General features: G+C 41.2%; 1 long non-coding RNA gene across 1 annotated transcript; it reads left to right on the top strand.

Moving 5' to 3' along the window:
• Positions 1-1,115: 1,115 nt before the first annotated feature.
• Positions 1,116-22,882, top strand: LOC113897030. Its single transcript, XR_003512216.1, has 3 exons — positions 1,116-1,155; positions 12,515-12,582; positions 22,845-22,882. It is a non-coding gene; the product is annotated as an uncharacterized LOC113897030 (long non-coding RNA).
• Positions 22,883-23,553: the final 671 nt, after the last annotated feature.

Here is a 23,553-nt window from a genome sequence, read left to right as displayed (position 1 = left end):
GCTGGCACTGTATATAGGGTGGCAAGGACTGAATTCATCTGTTGAGTGGGTGCCAAGAAATCCAGTGCTTCTGAAAAAGGGGTATTTCTGCAGATAAAAGCTTCAGACACAAACGGTCACCCCCCGCACCCCCCCCCCCATCGCCTATAGCACCTTCTGCACATGTGCATGCTAGTCTTTTCAGTTGTGTCCCACTCTGCAACGTTATGGACCCGCCAGGCTCCTCTGTCCATGGGATTCTCCAGGTAAGAATACTGGAGTGGGTTGCTCCCCTCTTCCAGGGGATCTTCCCAACCCAGGGATCGAAGCTGAGTCTCTTATGTCTCCTGAATTAGCAGGTGGGCTCTTTACTGCTAGCACCACCTGGGAAGCCCATAGTCCCTTCTATCTTCCTTCAAGCTCTCACAAGTCCATTATCCTTCCATGGCAATGGAAGTGCTGCCCTGAGTCCCTGAGCCTGCTCTCTGGCCTGACAGGGAATACAGGTGGGTGAATCTGGTCAAAGGTCACTTTTTGGCAGGGTGCAGAGCATGTCTTCTTGCAGGCCAAAAGGAGGTTTCTGAAACACTATCTTTCGTGTTACACCCTCATACTCTTTGCTATGGGCACATACCAACAGAACAAAAGGGATATCTCTGTTTTTGTTTTTGTTTTAATTTAAATCAACTCTCAGAGTACAAATTGTGGAAACAGATTTTCTGAAGTCTGTATGCAGGTCAAGAAGCAACAGTTAGAACTGGACATGGAACAATGGACTGGTTCCAAATTGGGAAAGGAGTACGTCAAGGCTGAATATTGTCACCCTGTTTATTTAACTTATATGCAGAGTACATCATGAGAAACACTGGACTGGAAGAAACACAAGCTGGCATCAAGATTGCCGGGAGAAATACCAATAACCTCAGATATGCAGATGACACCACGTTTATGGCAAAAAGTGAGGAGGAACTAAAGAGCCTCTTGATGAAGGTGAAAGAGGAGAGTGAAAAAGATGACTTAAAACTCAACATTCAGAAAACTAAGATCATGGCATCTGATGCTGGGAAAGACTGAAGGCAAGAAGAGAAGGGGATGACAGAGGATGAGATGGTTGGATGGCATCACCGACTTGATGGACATGAGTTTGAGCAAGTTTCAGGAGTTGGTGATGGACAGGTAAGCCTGGTGTGCTGTAGTCCATGGGGTGGCAAAGAGACGGACCCGAATGAGCCCCTGAACTGAACTGTGGCTGTGCCGCTTATTAAATGGGGGAACTTGAGCTGCTCCTTAACCCTTGTGCCTCAGTTTTTTCATCTGCAAAGTGGAGATATTATGGTACCTACTTCATAAAATTCTTCCAAGAATGGAATAGGTAATGACCTGCCCCAAACTTCAAGTAGGCCTGTCACATAGTAAACACTGTAGAGATGGTAGTTCTTTTATTTTGTTTAAATATATTTTCAAAGGAAATTTTGTAACATTCCATAAATTAAAAAAACAAAAACAAAAACAGGATCATGTTCCTCAGAGATCATTATAAAATAATCTATGAAAACAAAATAGAATTAGATTCTGGCCAAACATTCTGAGCCCAAGCTCAGCTCTCCATTAAAAAGGAAGGTGGGCAAAGTAGGAGAGCTGTTAAAAGAAAATAGCCTCTAATCCAATCTTCTCCTCAGCTCATCTGAATAGCTGGGAGGAATGTGAAAAGGGAATAACTTTCCCTTCAAAGGATGCAATACGATGGTGTCACGGTCATTACCACCCCTCAGATTACCTCACACATTATGTCTGTCAGGCTAGGTTATGCTATGGTAACAAAACCCAAATCTTAGTGGCTTAGAATAAAGAAGGCTTTTCTGTTGCTGGCGTTCCATGTTCACTGCTCTGTGTCTCCTGACTCCAAGACTCATGCTAAAGGAACAACTTCTTCCAGGAACACTCCTCGCTGTTTTACAAATGGAAAGAGCTCTGCAGTGTCTGAAACCAGCAACTAAAAGCTCTTCTCAAAGCTCAATGGCTAGAACTGGTCACGTAACCCTGCCCTGCTACAAAAGTACCAGGAAGAGCGCTGGGCCAGATGCCTGCAAGTCAGAGTTGAAAGTCTTGGGTAAACAGGATTCTTGACTTCCAGCCATGGTACTAGTGGAAAAGCGGCTTGGGGAAGTCTGGGAGGATGCAGACCTCAAGACAGACACGATTACAGAGCAACATTTCTGAACACAGGAGCGAGGTCCAGCCTCTGAATGGGGTTCACCACATAGAGCCTCTCTTGGGTGTGTATATGAGCTTCCTCTTAGTTAGCAATGTCAGTCGTCTCGTGGTAGACTCTGAAATGTTCCCACCTGTTAAAGTGGAGTGGGCTTTTGTACAACTACCAGGCTTTCCTCCTGACCAGCACTGCCTTGTTAGACATATACATTCAGATTTCTTCTATAAACACCAATATGTACAACCCCCCTCAAAGCAGTAAATTGATGAAATCAAAACATGGCTTCTGATTGCCTTTTCAACTCCTTTGTAATTTATTGATGACTTTATTGTGTCAGCTTTCATGTTATTATCACCCTCCCACTAACACATCTCCCACAAACTATGGTTGGGGACCAGCTATAGTGCAGTCATTTTTCTGAATCTTAAAGATTCAAGAAAGAATAGGAGAGACATGTATCACTATTTTAAACAGTTCTGTTTAGTGAGACAGATACAGGTGAATGACGGTTAAATAACAAGATAGAATATGTAAGGTGATGTCATGAAAAGGAACACACACACACACACACACATGTATACTGCTTAAAGTTAGCTAAAATTAGACTGAAGCAGAGAAAGCCAGGGAAGGCATGGTACTTGGTGGAGAACCAGAGTGAAAGAGTGAGAGCGAGAGGGCCTGCTTTCCATGTCCTTTCTCCAGTCCTTCTACCTGCGTAATCTTGGGCTAGTCACCAGACCTCTCTGGATCTCTGTTTCCTCATCAGTAAGGTGAGGGGAATTGGTCTAGAGGAGCTGTCGGATTGTTCACACTTCCAATGCAAACATATATTTAATTTAGAGAAATACATTCACAAACAATCTGTGCTTAGTCACTAAGTCATGTCCGACTATTTATGACCTCATGGACTACATCCTGCCAGGCTCCTCTGTCCATGGGATTTTCCAGGCAAGAATAATGGAGTGGGATGCCATTTCCCACTTCAGAGAAACTTCCCAACCTAGGGACTGAACCCACATCTCCTGCATTGACAAGCTGATTCTCTACCACTAAGCCATCTGGGAAGCCCTCACAGAGAGTCCCCAAGTGTAAAGATTTTGAAGGGAAGAAATCAATCAAAATAGATGAGTCCTTATAACTATACGGTTTTCCTTAAGTTCACAGAAGCTGTCCTTTTTGTCAACTTCTAAATGTCACAAACCTCATTTCCCTGCCCATGGCAACATATTTTAAATACAGAGGGGTTGGTCTTTTGATTTAAGTTGTGTGTAAAGAAGGATTTCTTGCTGGCGAGGAGCATTTAGCTACAGGTTTCATTCCCAAAGAAGAAGACTGCAGCCTTCCCTTTGCAGGAAGTTCTTAAAAATAAGACTTTTAGGTAAGAAAATAAGATTTTAACCAGCGTTGTCTCAATGTTAGAAGGGATGGAGCAACAGCATTCCTGCCTTTCCTCTCGCTGCCTGAACAAGATGCTCTTTCTGATGGAGTCGTTACTTTCTCTGATTTTTCATAATGACTTCTAACAGGGGAGCGGGGACTGACAAGAGGCCCTGGGACTGGGGGAGGCCTCCACCTCCCCAGCTGAGTCCTTCCTCCAGTGTCGCCCCTCCTTCCTTTTTCCCAGACTCGGCTCTGTTTTTCTCCTCCTCATCCCGCTTCGTAGCTTGCCTACTCCCTCACTGGGGGTAGGGAAATGACAGTCAGATCCATCACTGGGCTGGAGGCCAGGCAATCCGCTGGGTTGGGACTGGCCTAGTGCCCAGTTTTCAGACAAAGACAGGTTGGGAACCCCCTGCAAAGAAGTCCCCTCCCCTCCCAAGCCCCGTTTCCAGTCAGGCCCCAACCAGCCATGACCTTATAGGGACCTTAAAAACCACTCTTTTCTTGGGTTCTTTCTGTAACTTCAGCCCCATACCAGGGAACAGGGTTTGTGTGTATGTGTATGTGTGTGTGTGTGAGAAAGAGAGAGAGAGAGAGGAGGGTGGGGAGGAAGGGAGGGAAAAATGGAGGGAGGAGAAAGCTGAAAACTGGGTACACATACACAGGGGCATTCGGTATCTGTGAGAGAAACAAAGATGGCTCGTACACAACACTGAGAATATTTTCAGGGGGGAAAAACAGTGGCTGACAGCAGAGGAAAACCAGGTAAATTGCAGCTGCCGATTTTAAACTTTCAAGCATTTCACATGCTGAAAGTGAAATGACCTTACATGTGACCATCTCCATAGTGTTCCCGGCATGTATGAGAAAATCTTTGATTATGAGATATCACAAAACACGAGAGAAAACGCGTTCTTTTTCATAGTGCTTGTAACCGCAAAATGTTTTAACAGTTTACGTTTTGAAGGGTAAACTGCCTGGAGTGCTTTTCCCCCTTGCTTATTAATGAATTTGATTTAACCAAGGCAGAAATCTTGCTGTGGGGAAAGCAGGAATGGGGGGGTGGGGAGGAGTGGAGGGAGGGGTTGTTGGTTTAATTTTAATTTTTTTTTTTTTTGCCTGAAGGCACCATTAGAAAACTCCAGATGCAAAGCTTTCTAATAGAATTCCTCATCTGACACAGCCCTCTGGAATACGTGGGCCTAACCTTTACGATCTGGTGGGCCAGACCCCTGTTTGAAAACCTTTTGAGCGGGGCTGAGCCACTCGTGATCATATGAACAGCTGAAGGCCTGGGGCAGCAGAAAATTAGGGAAAGCGGTGGCAACAGGCGCCCCTGAGGAAGGGGGAGGGTGGAGAATGGGATTGCCTAAAAGTAGACAGCCGGGGCACACCCACAGTCAGATTTTCTTTTCCCGTCATATTAGGAACTTGAGGTTTTAAGGAAAAGAAGTGTTGGCAGAATGGGGACCATTTAGCATTCTGGATTTATGGCCATGAGGGTTCTAATCAATCACTGTGGGGCTGTTTTTCTTAAAGAAACTTCAACATAGGCTGCTGAAATTTCCGGGGCTGACAGCTTTGGAAATGATTTAATCTCTCTGTGCTGAAGTTTCCTTCATTAAAAGTGGATGGTGATAATAATGGGCTGTGCTTAGTCACTCATGTCCAACTCTTCGCAACCCCATGGACAGTAGCCCACCAGGCTCCTCTGTCCATGGGGATTCTCCAGGCAAGAATACTGGAAGAGGTTGCCATGCCCTCCTCCAGGGGATCTTCCCAACCCAGGGACTGGATAATAATAATAATAAATAATAATAACATCTACTTTATAGGTTTATTGTGAGGATTAAATAAACCTGCATTGTGCTTTGAAAGAGCACTGGGTATATAGTCAGTGCTTAATAATGATTAGCTATGTTTGAGTCAGACCAGACATGGGAGGGAGCCGCTCTGAGCTTCAGATCAGGATGAGGGAGTGTCAGAGGGGTGGAGGTATGCCAGGACCCAGAGGTGGCCGAGGTTTATCAACTGGACTCTGATTCTGAGGATAAGTGGCTTGTCAGATACCGGAAGGAAGAATGCCTGAGGGTCTGGTGGAACGGGCAGTTCCAACCCCAGAGATGGGGACACACAGCGCCCAAGACACAGTGAGAACGAGAGAGGCATGAACACAGCATCAGAACCAAGAAGACCCACAGAGTGGAGACTGCCTGCCCTGGTTTCAGGCTGTCACGTCGTACCTTCTGCCCAAAGAAGCCAATATTGGGACCAATTTAGTCAGGAGATAAGTGCGGGGATGGAAGGAAAAGAGCTCTGGGGTGGAAGTTGGAGGAAGAAGGAATAGTTTAGACAAGTAGGAGCCAAGAGTCATTCCTCAAAACCCCTCCACAGAGGAAGCTCAGGGCCCTGGCTCACCAGCTGGGCCTCTTTCTCTAGATCTGTTCCTTAGAGTGGGAGAAGGCAATGGCACCCCACTCCAGTACTCTTGCCTGGAAAATCCTATGGGTGGAGGAGCCTGGTAGGCTGTAGTCTATGGGGTCGTGAAGAGTCGGACATGACTGAGCTACTTCACTTGCACTTCTCACTTTCATGCATTGGGGAAGGAAGTGGCAACCCACTCCAGAGCTCTTGCCTGGAGAATCCCAGGAATGGGGGAGCCTGGTGGGCTGCCGTCTATGGGGTCACACAGAGTCAGACACGACTGAAGCGACTTAGCAGCAGCATTCCTTAGAGTGGCAATGATAAGTTGCTCTTTTTTTTTTCTTGTAATAACTTTTAATGGAGTCTAATCTTCGGAATGAAGCAGGGCAAAGGCTAATAGAGTTTTGCCAAGAGAACGCACTGGTCATAGCAAACACCCTCTTCCAACAACACAAGAGAAGACTCTACACATGGACATCACCAGATGGTCAACACCGAAATCAGATTGGTTATATTCTTTGCAGCTAAAGATGGAAAAGCTCTATACAGTCAGCAAAAACAAGACCAGGAGCTGACTGTGGCTCAGATCATGAACTCCTTATTGCCAAATTCAGACTTAAATTGAAGAAAGTAGGGAAAACCACTAGACCATTCAGGTATGACCTAAATCAAATCCCTTATGATTATACAGTGGAAGTGAGAAATAGATTTAAGGGACTAGATATGATAGATAGAGTGCCTGATGAACTATGGACTGAGGTTCGTGACATTGTCCTGTCACGAAGAGATCTGTCCTGTCTCTTTGATCACAGGAGACAGGGATCAAGACCATCCCATGGAAAAGAAATGCAAAAAAACAAAATGGCTGTCTGGGGAGGCCTTACAAATAGCTGTGAAAAGCAGAGAAGTGAAAAGCAAAGGAGAAAAGGAAAGATATAAGCATCTGAATGCAGAGTTCCAAAGAATAGCAAGAAGAGATAAGAAAGCTGTCCTCAGTGATCAATGCAAAGAAATAGAGGAAAACAACAGAATGGGAAAGACTAAAGATCTCTTCAACAAAATTAGGGATACCAAGGGAACATTTCATGCAAAGACGGGCTCAATAAAGGACAGAAATTGTATGGACCTAACAGAAGCAGAAGATATTAAGAACAGGTGGCAAGAATACACAGAAGAACTGTACAAAAAACATCTTCATGACCAAGATAATCATGATGGTGTGATCACTCACCTAGAGCCAGATATCCTGGAATGTGAAGTCAAGTGGGCCTTACTACAAGCAAAGCTAGTGGAGGTGATGGAATTCCAGTTGAGCTCTTTCAAATCCTGAAAGATGATGCTGTGAAAGTGCTGCACTCAATATGCCAGCAAATTTGGAAAACTCAGCAGTGGCCACAGGACTGGAAAAGGTCAGTTTTCATTCCAATCCCAAAGAAAGGCAATGCCAAAGAATGCTCAAAATACAACACAATTGCATTCATCTCACATGGTAGTAAAGTAATGTTCAAAATTCTCAAAGCCAGGCTTCAGCAATATGTGAACAGTGAACTTCCAGATGTTCAAACTGGTTTTAGAAAAGGCAGAGGAACCAGAGATCAAATTGCCAACATCTGCTGAATCATCAAAAAGCAAGAGAATTCCAGAAAAGCATCTATTTCTGCTTTATTGACTATGCCAAAGCCTTTGACTGTGTGGATCACAATAAACTGTGCAAAATTCTGAAAGAGATGGGAATACCAGACCACCTGACCTGCTTCTTGAGAAACCTATATGCAGGTCAGGAAGCAACAGTTAGAACTGGACATGGAACAACAGACTAGTTCCAAATAGGAAAAGGAGTATGTCAAGGCTGTATATTGTCACCCTGCTTATTTAACTTATATGCAGAGTACATCATGAGAAATGCTGGGCTGGATGAAGCACAAGCTGGAATCAAGATTGCCGGGAGAAATATCAATAACCTCAGATATGCAGATGACACCACCCTTATGGCAGAAAGTGAAGAGGAACTAAAAAGCCTCTTGATGAAAGTGAAAGAAGAGAGTGAAAAAGTTGGCTTAAAGCTCAACATTCAGAAAACTTAAGATCATGGCATCTGGTCCCATCACTTCATGGGAAATAGATGGGGAAACAGTGGAAACAGTGTCAGGCTTTATATTTTGGGGCTCCAAAATCACTGCAGATGGTGACTGCAGCCATGAAATTAAGACGCTTACTCCTTGGAAGGGAAGTTATGACCAACCTAGATAGCATGTTCAAAAGCAGAGACATTACTTTGCCAACAAAGGTCCGTCTAGTCAAGGCTATGGTTTTTCCAGTGGTCATGTATGAATGTGAGAGTTGGACTGTGGAGAAAGTTGAGCACCGAAGAATTGATGCTTTTGAACTGTGGTGTTGGAGAAGACTCTTGAGAGTCCCTTGGACTGCAAGGAGATCCAACCAGTCCATCCTAAAGGAGATCAGTCCTGGGTGTTCTTTGGAAGGAATGATGCTAAAGCTGAAACTCCAGTACTTTGGCCACCTCATGCGAAGAATTGACTCATTGGAAAAGACTCTGATGCTGGGAGGGATTGGGGGCAGGAGGAGAAGGGGACGACAGAGGATGAGATGGCTGGATGGCATCACTGACTCGATGGACATGAGTTTGAGTGAACTCCGGGAGATGGTGATGGACAGGGAGGCCTGGCATGCTGCAATTCATGGGGTCACAAAGAGTCAGACATGACTGAGTGACTGAACTGAACTGAATCTGTAAAAATACTGAATCACTATGTTATACACACAAAGTTAATCTAATAATGCAAATCAATTGTACTTTAATTAAAAATAAAAACAAAACAGTATTTACTACTTACTGTTGTTTGGATTAAATTGTATGTACTGACCTAAATTGTTATGTATGTTAAGTGAGATAATGTAGTAAAATATTTGCATAGATCCTGAACCATGTTAAATACACAGAAAATTATCACATTAAGACGTCAATATTATTACAAGATAGCCCTACTCTAAAAATTTTTTACATAACAATATTTGCTCTTATACTGACTGAGCTCTCATACATACAAGATGTTGGCCCCAGTCAGTGTGGGATTGGGGCAAATCCTTGACACATCTCTGCCAAGGTGTGACCTATATGTTACTCATCTCTCTCTCTCCCCCACACTTAACCATAGTGCCTAGGACAGAGCATAGGCTGACTAGATTAAAAAATTAGTTGGCTTGGGTGTGGATTAGAACTCTAAAGTTTGGTCTCCCTTTAGAGCTGCAGAATGAGGTACTAAATATTTAAGGCCTTTTAAATTGGCCTCTTTTCCTTAAGTTTAGGTGTTTTGCTATCAAGGAGCTTAAGTTTGCCTTTCCTGAAATAAATTTCACAAGTACACTTATGTTGAATGGCATATGGATCTTTGTCCAACTCTGACCTCCTCTGTGAATGTCAACAATTTGGGGGGCCATAATCTCCCTGAAGTGGGGCTATGAAATAAATAAGCACCACTACAGATCAGGAAGGGACTGCCTACCCAACAGATCAGACATCAATAATATGGAGATTAGAATATAGGAAAATACCATTAGCATCCCCTGATCTCAATTCTTCAATCACAAGAAAGACAGACAGACAGACCAGGGAACTGGACAGCTTGATGGATTAACACTACATTACCTGTTCATGCTTTTTTCTGCTTTATTCATGATGAAGTTTCTAATCTGAGAATATTCATGTAACCTCCTCTGCCTCATTGACTTTAAAAGGAATAATAAATCTGCTCCTTGTCTACTACACAAAAATATTAAGAGAAAAATGTGAAACGTTGACAGTGATTTGAAAGATGCTACACAGAGCATACAACTGCAATTATTTTTACTATTATAATCATTATGGTAGCCACTGCTGATGTGGAAGACGGATATTAAGTTTACAAGATGAAATCAGATTTCTACCCTAGGTAACCCTAGAACCATAAGGAATTTTGGATGAAAAACCTGGCCTCCTGACAGCTTTCCCTTAATTATCATCAATTCTTTGAGTGGGCTGAAACAAACAAAAAAAAGAGACAGAAAGAAAAAAAGGAGGGAAAACCAGCCTAATTGAATGTAGGATAAACTATTCATTAGCAAGCTAAATAGCTACGACATTTAATAACCTATAGTGCCTCATGAAAAACCAAAACATTGCCAAAAGTAATTGAAGTTTGTGATTCTCTAAACTGTTATTTAAAGCAGGGTTTGGCAAGGCTCTGTGGGTCTGCACCACTTTTAATTGCATTTTAAAAATTCAGAATGGTGACTGAGATCCTGTACTCGTCATTTGTGTGGTGAAATCCTTCATAGTAAACTTGCTTATAGTGAAGCCTTATGCAATGATTTTAAAGTTCAAAGCATGTGGGATCCATCTATATCAAAAACTGAGCTTTACTTTCTGACCCTTTAACTGACTGATTCCCAGCTGCATATAACTTCCAATCCTTTCCTTCTCTGTCCTGACTGATTTCTAATGTGATGGCCTGAATCCTTATTCCTACCAGCAAATCCTTATTCCTTCCAGCAAAACATTGCTGGAAGGTTACGATGGACTTGACCCAGAGAGAGAAAATCTCCCGTTGATGACTGAATGGGCCCTGGGGCAGAATCACCACCTAGCTGATTTGTCTGTGGAATAAGGAGCAGTTGACATGAATCCTAGAGACCATTAAATATACACAATACATTTAGTACAAATCTTTCGCACAGTACATTTATGAGAGGCATCTATGAATGCATGACCCTCATTATTACTGAAGGGCTTCTTCACGCCCTGCAATTTCCCATGAATAATTATTTTAAAATAGCTACAATTTGTTGAGCACCTATTAATATAGCTGCTGTTAAGTCGCTTCAGTCGTGTCCGACTCTGTGCGACCCCATAGACGGAAGCCCACCAGGCTCCCCCGTCCCTGGGATTCTCCAGGCAAGAACACTGGAGTGGGTTGCCATTTCCTTCTCCAATGCATGAAAGTGAAAAGTGAAAGTGAAGTCGCTCAGTCGTATCCGACTCTTAGCGACCCCATGAACTGCAGCCTACCAGGTTCCTCCGTCCATGAGATTTTCCAGGCAAGAGTACTGGAGTGGGGTGCCATCGCCTTCTCCATATTAATATAGCAGGTACCGCATGAAACATTTCATGGGAATTAGCTCATTTTATCCTCATGGGAACCTTAGGTATTACTTTGAGTTGCATGCCTGTTCAGTCATGTCCAACCCTTTGTGACCTCATGGACTGTAGCCCACCAGGCTCCTCTGTCCATGGGATTTGCCAAGCAAGAACTGGAGTAGGTTGCCATTTCTTTCTCCAAGGGATCTTCCCAATCCAGGTTCCAAACCCACATCTCCCCCATTGGTGGGTGGATTCTTTACCACTGAGCTACCTGGGAAGCCCAGGCATTACTTTAAATGTTATTATTTTCTCTTTGGTACCAAGGTGCAGAGTTGGTTAATGACCTTACTCAGGACCACACAGCCTCAGCCACCAGAGCTGGGAGTCAAACCTACAGTGTGCTTTAGCAACATACTCCACTATTTATTGGGTTGGCCAAAAAGTTTGTTGGGATTTTCCCAGAAGATGTTCTGGAAAAACCCAAAAGAACTTTTTGACCAACTCAATACCATTCACATAATGCTGTGCCCATGGGTAAAATGTCCTGACTTTCCATTAAAATTCTTATGCTTCTTTCCATTAAACAGATTTAGTTTCCTCTCCCAGAAAGGAAATCACTAATAATGGCTTCCACAGGAGACTGCGAGGATTCAAAGAGAATAAGCAAAAAAAGCATTTGATAAAAAATCGAGCAGTACACAACCATGTGTTGGCTTTCTGGGGCTTCTATGACAAAGTAGCACAAGCTGGGTGGCTTCAACAACAGAAGTATGTTGTCTCACAGTTGTGGAGTTCTGGAAGGAGTCCGCAGGGCTGGTTCCTTCTGAGGCTGTGAAGGGGAGCCTGTCCCATGCCTTTCGTCTAGCTGCTGGTATTTGCTGGCAAGCCTTGGCTTTCCTTGGCTTGCAGACATATCACCCTAATTGCTCCCTTCAACTCCATTCTCCATGAGTGCATATCTGTCTCTATGTCCGAATTTCTTTCTTTTCAAATGTGGCAAGTAATATTGAATTAGGATCTATCCTAGTGACTTCATGTTAACTTGATTTTTCAATAAAGACCCAATCTTCAAATAAGGTCCCATCATGAAGTACTTTAGGAATTATGACTCCAACATATCTACTGGAGCAGGATATAACTCAACCCCCCAAAACCAAGGGCTGTTATTTTTATTTGTAATAATGGTATTAATAATGGTCCTAACAACAAACATGTAACTTTTATCCAATACAGTGTTTGCAACCTGCCAGGGAGTGCAGCCCCCTGTGCTTACAGGGAGGGAGTGTTTGTGATTCAACCAATTCTGGGTGGGGTGGCAGGCAAAGTTTTCAGAAGGCTTTAAACCAACTCGACTATCCTGTGACTCTTCTGTTTACATGTAGTCTGGGCTCTCTCCATCCCAGAAGAGGTAACGAGACAGTAGGAGGCAGAGTCACAGAAACTGGGGAAGGTAAGTCAAGGCTACATAGCTAGTTGCGGCAACACTGGGATTAACTAGCTTGCCAGTGCCGCATTTTTTCTTGCATGTGATGTGAGTTATCACTTTCTTGCTCCTCCTTGGCAATCTCACACCACCCACTTCCACCCATCATGCTCAGCTTACTTCCTATAGATAGAATCCCAAACCAATACCTCCATCTTCAGTTTCTTTCCTACGACACAATCCCACGTGTGTAATTAGCTATTCAACCTCCTTACCAGAAGTCCCAGAGTCATCTCAGGTTCAGGGTCCAAGACAGGTGTCCCCAGCCACCCACCTTTCCTCTTTCGCTATATCACCTTTCACAGGTAAAAGCACTCGGTTCCCTCAATATCCCAAGCCAGAAGACAACTTGCTGCCATCCTCATCCCTTTGCCTAGCCATGCTTCTCATTCCGTTTGTTCTAACTTGACACCAATTCCAATGCATTCTACTTCCTAACACTCTCAAGAATCTTGGATGACTCTGGGTTACACAGTTGGCACTGTAACTCTCAGTGCCAAGCACGGTGTCTAGTGCTTACCAGGTCATCAATTACTATTTATTGCATGAACTGACAGAAAATAAAAATCCCTCTGTGACTCCCCTTTATCCACAAAGTCCAAACTCTTTAGCAAAACTCTTAAGTATTATATGTCCCCAAACTATTATCCTAATTACATTTTTTTACTTTAAAAGAAATTATTGAAGTATAGTTGACTTATAATGTGTTAATTTCTGCTGTACAACAAAGTGATTCAGTTATACATATATACATACTTTTTTTCGTATTCTTTTCCATTATGATTGACCATAAGATATTGAATATACAATATTCAATAGGACTATACAATAGGACTTTGTTGTTTATCCATTACATATATAATAGTTTGCATCTCTAATCCCAAATTCCCAATCCATTCTTCCCCCACCCCATTCCTCCCCAACCCCATAATATACTTTTAAATATGAAATTTATTGCGTTTATATAGAATGCCATGAATATTGTTTTCATCATTATTTTTTGAATTTTTGTTAGCCAGGTGGGATAAAAAAGTGAAAGTCATTAGTTGTTTGCCAGTGTTGAATATGTGTTTATATTTTCTTACTTTGGACTCCTATTTCCAAAATCCTTTCCTGAACTAGTTACATTTTCTATATCCCCATCCAATTCCCCACACTAAGACCAGCAAAACAAAACTATTTGCCACTTTCCAAGCCTTGCTTATGATTTTCACGCCTCTAGTTATGAAAATTTGCATATTCAATATGCTGGCTTGTGATATCAGTGAAACAGCCAGATTGAGATATCAAGTAGTCAACTGAATACATGAGCCTAGAACTCAGAAAAGAGACTTCAGGTTGAAATAAGATGTATGAGAGACATTGGGTGTATATAAGTGGTATAAAAACCAAGGCAATAAATGAATTCACCTAGAGAGACTATACTAAGAATGTTCACAAACTCAACACAAGTTCTCAAACCAGACCTGTAATTTTAAGCGACAGTAGATCATTTAAGTAGCAATACTAGAAGGCAATGTCCCAAAGGAACTGACACATGGGTGGTTGTTGTTTAGTCACTAAGTCATGTCTGACTCTTTGCAACCCCCTGGACTGTAGCCTACCAGGCTCCTCTGTCCATAGAACTTCCAAGGCAAGACTACTAGAGTGGGTCACCATTTCTTTCCCCAGGGTATTTTCCTGTTTCAGGGATCGAACCCACCTTTCCTGCATTGGCAGGTGGGTTCTTTACCATTGAGCCACCAGGGAAGCCCTACAACACATGTTACAGGAAGCAATGAAAATAAAAGATTTGGATGTAAACATCATAATGGTAATTGCTAAAGCTCTGGCAAAATAAGAGTAGATTATTTCTGAAGATATTACCAACTTCATGCCAGACAGCAAGATTTGTTTTCATGATCAAGTGCTGGAAAACTCAGAAATGTAACCAGAAAAACAAAATAAAAACAAAATGTAGATGAAACAGCCACCATTTCCTTATACAGACATTTGACATTGATGTTTCCTCCTTATCCCCATTCCCTCTTTGACTTCTAAAAAAAATGAAATATTTCCTATGAACATTTTTACTAATGAAAAACTAGAAATAAGGTCAACCAACTCAAAAAAATAACACTGCTGGGACCACCTAAGTCCTTATTGTACATCCTCTGCCTCCTCACGGGGATAATCAATACCCTCATTTTTGTGATAACCTTTTCCTTGTTTTTCTTTATTGTGTTACCACCTATGTGTGTATTCCTCAGCCATAAGCTGTTTAACTCTTCCTGGCTTTGAACTTTCTATAAATGGGTCAGTACAGCATGCATTCCTGTGCAGCTTGTCGCCTGTACTCACTGTTGCATTTGTGAGCTTCAGCCTCGCGGCTGTGTGTAGCTGCAGACTGTTCGTTTGCAGTAGTGTGTATATAGTGCTGTTTTGTACTCACAATTTTTGGCTGGTATTTAGGAATGTAGATTTTCTATATTGATTTTCATCTAGCAACCTTGCCAAACATCTCATTAATTCTAATAATTAATCTGTACCTTTAGGGGTGAGTTTATATGTCCATAATCATATGTATCAGTTGCAAATTATGATCATTTTGATCATTTCTATTTCTTTTCCTTGTCTTATTGTGTTAGCCTATGTATACAGTACAAGTTTGAATAAAAGGGTGATAACAGACATTCTTGGCTTTTCCGTGATCTTAAAGAAAACTTTAACATATATTACTAAATAAGATATTTATTGTTAGTTTTTGTAGATATCTTTTACCAGGTTAAAGAAGTTAACTTCTATTGCTAGTTTGCCTAAGAAATTTTTTTTTTTTTGTAGAATTTAGATCATGAAATGAATATTCGATTTTAGCAAATACATTTTGGTATCTACTGAGATGATCATACACCCTTTCTTTTATTCAGTCAGTTTGTATGCTAATTTTTCAAATGTGAAACCAAACTTGCTTTCCTGAAATAAACCCAACTTGGTCCTTATGTGTTTTACTTTGAAGGCACTACTGGTTTGGTTTTCCAAGGTTTTCTATAGGATTTATGCTATGTTCTTGAGTGAGATTGGCTTGACATTATTCACTGTTTTAGCAGCCGATACTTATTTCTACTTCCTTACATATTTACCACTTTCTGTATTCTTCCTTCCTTCTTGCATCTCAGATGTTTTCAGTTCAGTTCAGTTGTTCAGTCATGTCCGACTCTTTGCGACCCTATGGACTGCAGCACGCCAGGCCTCCCTGTCCATTGCCAACTCCTGGAGTTTACTCAAACTCATGTCCATTGAGTCGATGATGCCATCCAACCATCTCATCCTCTGTTTTATTTGAGAGCATTTTCTCAATGCTCCAAGAATATCTTTTAGTATTGCCATTGGAGAGTCTGCTGTTCTGTGTGCCTGAAAAATGTCTTGATTTAATCTTCATTTCGGAAGTATATTTTTACTAGGCATAAAATTCCAGATGTCAGTCTTTTTCTCTCAGTTACTGGGCTGAGTTCGTTCCTTTCTGAAAGTTCGTTGATAGATTTAAGATGGTAATATATTTTAGACAAGAATTTTGATTATATACAGAAGAAACGATTTAGGTACCTACTTTGGAAATGGAAGTTCTCCATTCATTCTTAAGCTGTACTGATCTGTGTTTCTGACCAGTAAAGTCAGAGAAAACTTAACCAAAAGTCAAATAAATACACAACTTGTGGTTTGATCATGTAAATGGGATTGAGAAAAAAACCTAGTTCTTTGCAAACATATAGTATTTGAGTATATGGAAATGTAAAGGCCAATGAACTGAAATAATGTCTTAGAAGCTAAGTTCATGAGACTTATAATCAATCCCTTGCAGTACATATACTTTAGCGATGTCTTACAATTCTGTCTTTCATCCTCAACTAAACTAATTCTTCCAGGAAAATTTGTCATCCATTTACATATCTCTTAGTACCTACTATGGTAGGGAAAAATACTGGCTGAATTAAGGAGCTAAATTATTGTGGCAAATTTTTTTTTTATTTAAAACCTAAACTAATTTAACTGTTTATGTATTCTAAGGAGTTGGGAAAGTGAAAGTCGCTCAGTCATGTCTGACTCTGCGATATACAGTCCATGGAATTCTCCAGGCCGGAATACTACTTCTCACTAGGCTCCTCGGTCCATGGGGATTCTCCAGGCAAGAATACTGGAGTGGGTAGCCTTTCCCTTCTCCTGGGTATCTTTCCAATCCAGGGATTGAACCCAGGTTTCCCGCATTACAGGCAGATTCTTTACCAGCTGAGCTACAAGGGCTTCCCTTGTGGTTTAAGGAGTTGGGAAGGGACTATCGTAATTCCACTGAGAGTGATAGTAAGATTTCCCTAGCACTTTGTTTTCCTTAAAGGATTTTGGATGGGGGTGGGGGGAGGTACTGCCTGGAAAAGATGTTTCCTTGTTTATCAGAAGACAGTAAGGAGTCCTTGGATATACAAAGGGAATTCCAAAGCTGAGAATGGGGACTAGGCTAGAAATAACTAGAATGCTCTGCATAAGACAATGGTAAGAATTTTTATTTTGCCTTGAGAGAAGAGCAAAGAATAAGGAGAGTGGGAGAAAAAAGGTAGGTGGGGGTGGTAACTGTACTGGATGCAAAGTGCAAAATGACTTCTCAGACCATCCATATCTGATATTCCATATTAAGCTTTTCATGTTTCTGCAATGAAAAACCTCTTCTGTCTTTCCAGTTTCCAGGGATGTCAGCTATACTTACAGGAGTTTTATACGAGCATGTATGTGGAGTGGGGAGGTGCTGGGATGGTGGGGTACAGGTGCAAATCAAAGAAATGGAGTGATTCCCTGTTTGGGTTAATACTAGAGTAGAATATCAGAGAAGGCAATGGCAACCCACTCCAGTGTTCTTGCCTGGAGAATCCCAGGGACAGGGGAGCCTGGTGGGCTGCTGTCTATGGGGTTGCACAGATTCGGACATGACTGAAGCGACTTAGCAGCAGCAGCAGCAGCAGCAGCAGCAGCAGCAGCAGAGTAGAATATAGGAAGGCCACTATGATAACACAGTAAAGAAAAGGAAGTTGGTGGAATGGATACTCAAAGAGGAAGATTGCCATGAACTTTAAGTCCCTGAGAAATTTGATGCAATTTGAAGTCATATTTTAAAAGGCAGAATGTATGTCCACAGCACCTCTGTCATTATTAATATTTATACTAAAGTCTAAGAGCATGAGAGCGATTCCTTGTAGCTCAGAAAGTGAAAGTCAAAGTCAAAGAAAGTGAAGTGAAAGTCAAAGATAGTGAAAGTGAAAGAAAGCTCAGACTCTGCCTGCAATGCAAGGGACCTGGATTTGATTCCTGGGTTGGGAAGATCCCCTGGAGAAGGAAATGACAACCCACTCCAATATTCTTGCCTGGAGAATCCCATGGACAGAGGAGCCTGGCAGGCTACAGTCCATGGGCTCACAAGAGTCAGACACAACTTAGTGACTAAACCACCACCACAACCAAGGGCATCAGAGTGATGCTCCAAGCTTCATTGGTCTGTAGTCAGTGTCAGGGTCTAGTAAGAGTCTTATAATTCCCCGGCCAAGGTTTTATTTCTCCAGCTAGGTGGCAAGCATTCTTTCTCAACCTTAGATGTTCATTGGAATCACTGGGGGAGTTTAGGTTTACTAACGCCCAGACTGCACCCCAGATATTCTGATTTAATTGGCCTGAGATGGACCTGGGCTTTGGGACTTTCAAAATATCCCCAGATGATCCTAATGTGCAGGCAGGGTTAAGGACCACTGGCATTAAGCTACAAGAGTATTTTAAGGACAATCAGAAACATTCAAATGAGGGACAAAAAGCAATAGAAAATGTATGAGTTGCAAGTATGAGCATAAAGGAAGTTATTATTTTTTAATGCATTATTACATCATATAATCCCTGCATCTGTTAGGGCCCCAAAAATAAAACTGCAAATGACAAAAAATATTTCTTAGAGCCTCTATATACATAACCAAGAGCAAAGATCACCTATACCTATTCAGTCTACCGTTTACATTAACACAAGTTACTATTGGACAGCCTTAATCTAACTTTACTTTTTTAGGAAACTCTGGCCCAGAAAGCTGAAGTAGCAGGTAATGTTGTTGTTCACTTCAAGAACTTCCCTCAAATCCATTTATTCTTTCTCCATTCATCACCCCTTTCTCAGGGCAATTTGTTGCTGTCAGTCATGTCTGACACTTTGCAACCCCATGGTCTGCAGCCTGCCACGGATGGGATTTCCCAGGCAAGAATACTGGAGTGGGTTGCCATTTTCCTCTCTATCTCAGGCAATAAATATCTTCAAAAGATGATTTACTCCTTAAGACTCCTTTTGAAATCTTCCCAAATCTGTGTATACCCATATTGAAGCATAACATAATAAATGTTGCCCAATTCATATTAAGTGCTCCCTTATACTGCATTGAAAAATCTACCTTAACTCAGAGTCCCCAGACTCATAAATAACCTAACTTTGGCCTCCCTGCTCCTGGGTGCTACTAAAACTTTTTCAAAGTGATAATCTCTTTTCCTTTGATTAGTAGCAAACTGGACTTTTTTTTATCAGCTAGGCATAAATTATTTATTTACTGCTTATTCAGGGATGCTCATATATTTCAGTTGAGAAATGTCCAAATGTCTTCTTTCAAAACATCAAATATAATAGCTACTATTTGGCCAGTGCCAACTATGTGACTTATAGACATTGACTGTAATCCTTCAAGGTTAGTATTACTAAACATAATTTTTATATATGAGGAAATGGGAGTCAGAAAGTTTGGAACCTGATGGAAGTTCACACAACTATAGTTAGAGCAGGGATTTTGATCCAGGGGTTTTGGATTCTCAGGCCTGAGTTAGCTCCAGGGCAGGTACCTCATTGCCTTAAGGCCAATCAGATCTACTCTATCTAGCTGGAGTAATCATCTGAAGTCTTACCAATTTCTAATGAGTCAACACTAGCTAATACCCTTCCAATGAGACACCACAAATACATCCAGATAATTGAAGTAAAAGAGTTGATTTATAATTTTTTCAACTACTTTTCTATGTTTTAATTCTTCAGCTGGACAGTGTTTACCAGATTATACTTTATTACATCTTTGTGTACCTGATACACTTTATAACATTCTTTCTTTTAAAATGTTATTATGAAACATTTTTAAGATAAAATAGCAGAATAGTATCCTAAACATTTAATGTGTTTATCATCCAGCTTCAATGTTGATCAACCCTTGGCCAATCATGTTTTATTTATATTCCCATACACTTCTCCTCTCTATATTACTGTGAAGTAAATCAAAGCTGAAACATATTTTTATGAATATTTTACTATGTACCTATAAAATATTAGGATTTCTCCAGTATGTATCTCTGAAAGATAAATATTAAAAAAAAAAACAAAAAACCACAATACTCTCCTGGAGAAGGAAATGGCGACTCACCCCTGTATTCTTGCCTGGAGAATTCCATGGACAGAGGAGCCTGGTGGGCTACCATCTATGGGATCGCAAAGAGTCGGACATGACTGAGCAACTAACCCTTTCACTTTCTTTTCATCTATCTATCTAACTCTCTATCAAAAAGAAAAAAAAGAAAAAAGAAACCCCAAAAATACAATGCCATTTCAGGATTTCAGGTCTAAAGTAAGTTTGTTAATGTCCAAACACCCAATTGCCTTATAACTTTAATATTTTAGAATTTGTTGGTATAATTTAATTAACTTCTAGTGACTCAAGATTTCTTTCATCTTCCATTTAAGTTTGAGCATGAAAACTCATCCTAGTGGGGATATTTTTCTTATAAGGCATCTTCTATTGCCCACCCTCAGTCCCACCATAGTTTCAGTTCTCAGTGTTTTAATTTGAATTTTCACAAAACATAGTTTTTTCAGGCATGGCCTTATTTCTTTCAAGTTCTGAACTTATGTTCCTATTTTAATTTGCATGTCTGGGCCAGATAATATCTTTATGGGACTCAAAGCTCCTTGAGGATGGGAGAGGATGCAGTTAAGAGGTATTATCAATACAAATTAATCTGGGAGGTCTGCTCCAATTTTTCATGTTTAAGTCAATTAGTACTTGGACATATAAATCTGACATTTTTTCTGTAGCAATTTACATTACTGTTCTTAGAAAGCATTTCTTTCTTATTCCTTCATGGTTATCTGTGCTTCTAATGAGCAATAAAAGATCTGTCAACAGCTGATGTGAACCAAGAGGGGAAAACTGAGGGTTTAAGTAGTTAAAGACACGAGCTCCTAAAGTTCCCCAAGCAATTTTAATCAAAGCTCACTTTTACTAGTTTGTTGCTTCTGTAGTATTTTTACATTAAAAAATTACAAAAAGAAAGAAAAAGAGAAGGCTAGGAGGAAAGGAAGGAGAGAGGAAGGAAAAGAAGGAAGGAGGAAATTAGATGATGTTAAAGTAAGTTGCTGCTGCTGCTAAGTCACTTCAGTAGGTGATGATAAATTCATCTCGCCTTTCTCCTGGAGTGATAAAGTTAGGAGCCTTACAGGTCCCCTGGTGGTGGTAGGTTAGTTGCTCAGTCGTGTTCAACTTTTATGACCCCGTGGACTGTAGCCCGCCAGGATCCTCTGTCCATGAGATTTCCCAGGCAAGAATACTGGAGTGGGTTGCCATTTCCTTCTCCAGGGGTATCTTCCTGACCCAGGGATAGAACTCAGGTCTCCTGCATTGCAGGCAGATTCTTCACTGCTGAGCCACCAGGGAAGCCCTATAGGTCACCTGCAGGACCTAATAAGGAACTCTCAGTCCTGTGTCTTTACAGTCTATTCTGCCCTATTCTCTTTTTGAAATGTCTATTCCTGATGAGGAGACCTAACTTGGTAGTAGCTCTATAAGCTAAACAAATTTCTGCCAAAACATGAGGCAGATGGTTATCAAATGATTTTGCCTTTCCCAATACAAAGATCACTGTGCCCTGCTGATGACAGGATTACGTCAGCACTAAAACAAATTAATAGGAAGAGGGGGAGAATCCCACTTGGACCATACGTGTGGTTAAGTAAGAGCAGGAACAATCAGAGCACTGGGTTTTCTTTAGATCTGTATGTGCTTTCTCAAAGGGATTGAAAGTGTTTGCCATTTGATTTGTCCTTTTCTACTCACACTGACTGCTCTGTACCATGGCGCTTGTTAGGAAACCTCATGGGTGCAGAACCCCACTACAGTGTGGCAATGACTTTAGAAGTCTCATTAAAGTGGGTTCCCACTCTGACCTCCAGATCTTGTTCAGGGTGTTTTTTGCATGAAAAGCTACTTGGTCCTCTCTGACTACCTCTGCTCAGAGACAATATCTCTGAAGCTACTCTTAGCAGGGGATAAAAGCAGACACCATCCAGGCTGTGTAATATATAGCGAACACTTGGCAGATTTCTTGTTCTGTGCTTAACTTTGACATGAAGCTAATCAGTTATGTTTGAAGATCAAATGAGGTTCCTGCCCACCACTACTAGATAGGGAGGATTTATCTCCAACCATACTATGATGTTCCCTTAATACCTTTCAAAAACACAAGTGCTTACATCCTAATAGGTTTTTAGCTTAAGATCTAATCATCCACTCTTGAATTAAGATGCTTGAATGAAGCCAACTCATTTGGAACTAAGCACTTTAATGTCAACAGAGACATATGGTATGGAGACGGAATTACAAAGGCTCTCTTCTTAGGCATCCATCAGGAAAGCAAGACTTAGACTCCAGCGTCTTTATTAGTTTACTCATTTATTTCTCAGTAAATAATTGAGAGTAATATCATCTTCTGAAAGCGGAAATGTTTGAATAATTACATGTTAGAGATAGGGTATATTCCCATTCCAAATGATTAAACCATTCCCTTGCTCTATAATTACTAAGTTTTTTTGTGAATGGCGTTACATTTTTAGACTGAAGAAAGTACAACATATATTGCACATATTGTGTAAATATACAGGTAGCCACGTGTGGAACAGTACATCTCAGTCTAATTACAAGCTGTCACTGAGGGTCCCTCAAAACCAATGAAAATGTCAACATAATGTAATAATAAAGTTATATCTGACTTGTCACATGGGGAAAACATTTTAATAAGGAATTGCAGAATACTGAGACTTTGAGAAGATTATCTTATTGAATTTAGATATGACAAATCTCTGCAAAGTACAAGTATTAATATGTGAATTTTGTTTATCTTGGTTTTGAACTGTGGTGTTGGAGAAGACTCTTGAGAGTCCCCTGGACTGCAAGGAGATCCAACCAGTCCATTCTGAAGGAGATCAGCCCTGGGATTTCGTTGGAAGGAATGATGCTAAAGCTGAAACTCCAGTACTTTGGCCACCTCATGAGAAGAGTTGACTCACTGGAAAAGACTCTGATGCTGGGAGGGATTGGGGGCAGGAGGAGAAAGGGACGACAGAGGATGAGATGGCTGGATGGCATCACCGACTCAATGGACATGAGTTTGAGTGAACTCCGGGAGTTGGTGATGGACAGGGAGGCCTGGCGTGCTGCGATTCATGGGGTCGCAAAGAGTCAGACATGACTGAGCGACTGAACTGAACTGAACTGAACTGGTCAAATTAGTATGTTCAAGAGTCTTGAATGACTTTAAGTTATTCGAAGCATTTGACCAGGAGGCAACCTTTTCTCCTGCCTATTAACTTATATTAACTCTGAAATATCCCTTGGCGATAGTAGGAAGGGGGTCTTTTAAACCACCCAGACTATGTTGGCTAATGCATTTTGATATCCTCTCCTCTTTTGGAGCATTTGTCACAATGATATTACTATTTGGTTAAAGTCCAAATTTCTTGCTGTAAGAAATAAGCTTTATAAGCTCTCTGAGATTAGTACTATTCCTATCTCTTCCACTATTTTTAGTGAAGTGCAGTACATTTTACTACCCATTAAGAATATTAAATGTCTTTCA

This window comes from Bos indicus x Bos taurus, chromosome 8, assembly GCF_003369695.1.
Source record: "Bos indicus x Bos taurus breed Angus x Brahman F1 hybrid chromosome 8, Bos_hybrid_MaternalHap_v2.0, whole genome shotgun sequence".
NCBI classification, from domain to species: Eukaryota; Metazoa; Chordata; class Mammalia; order Artiodactyla; family Bovidae; genus Bos; species Bos indicus x Bos taurus.
Note: the sequence above shows the minus strand (reverse complement) of the source record. Positions and strands in the feature narration are given on the sequence as shown.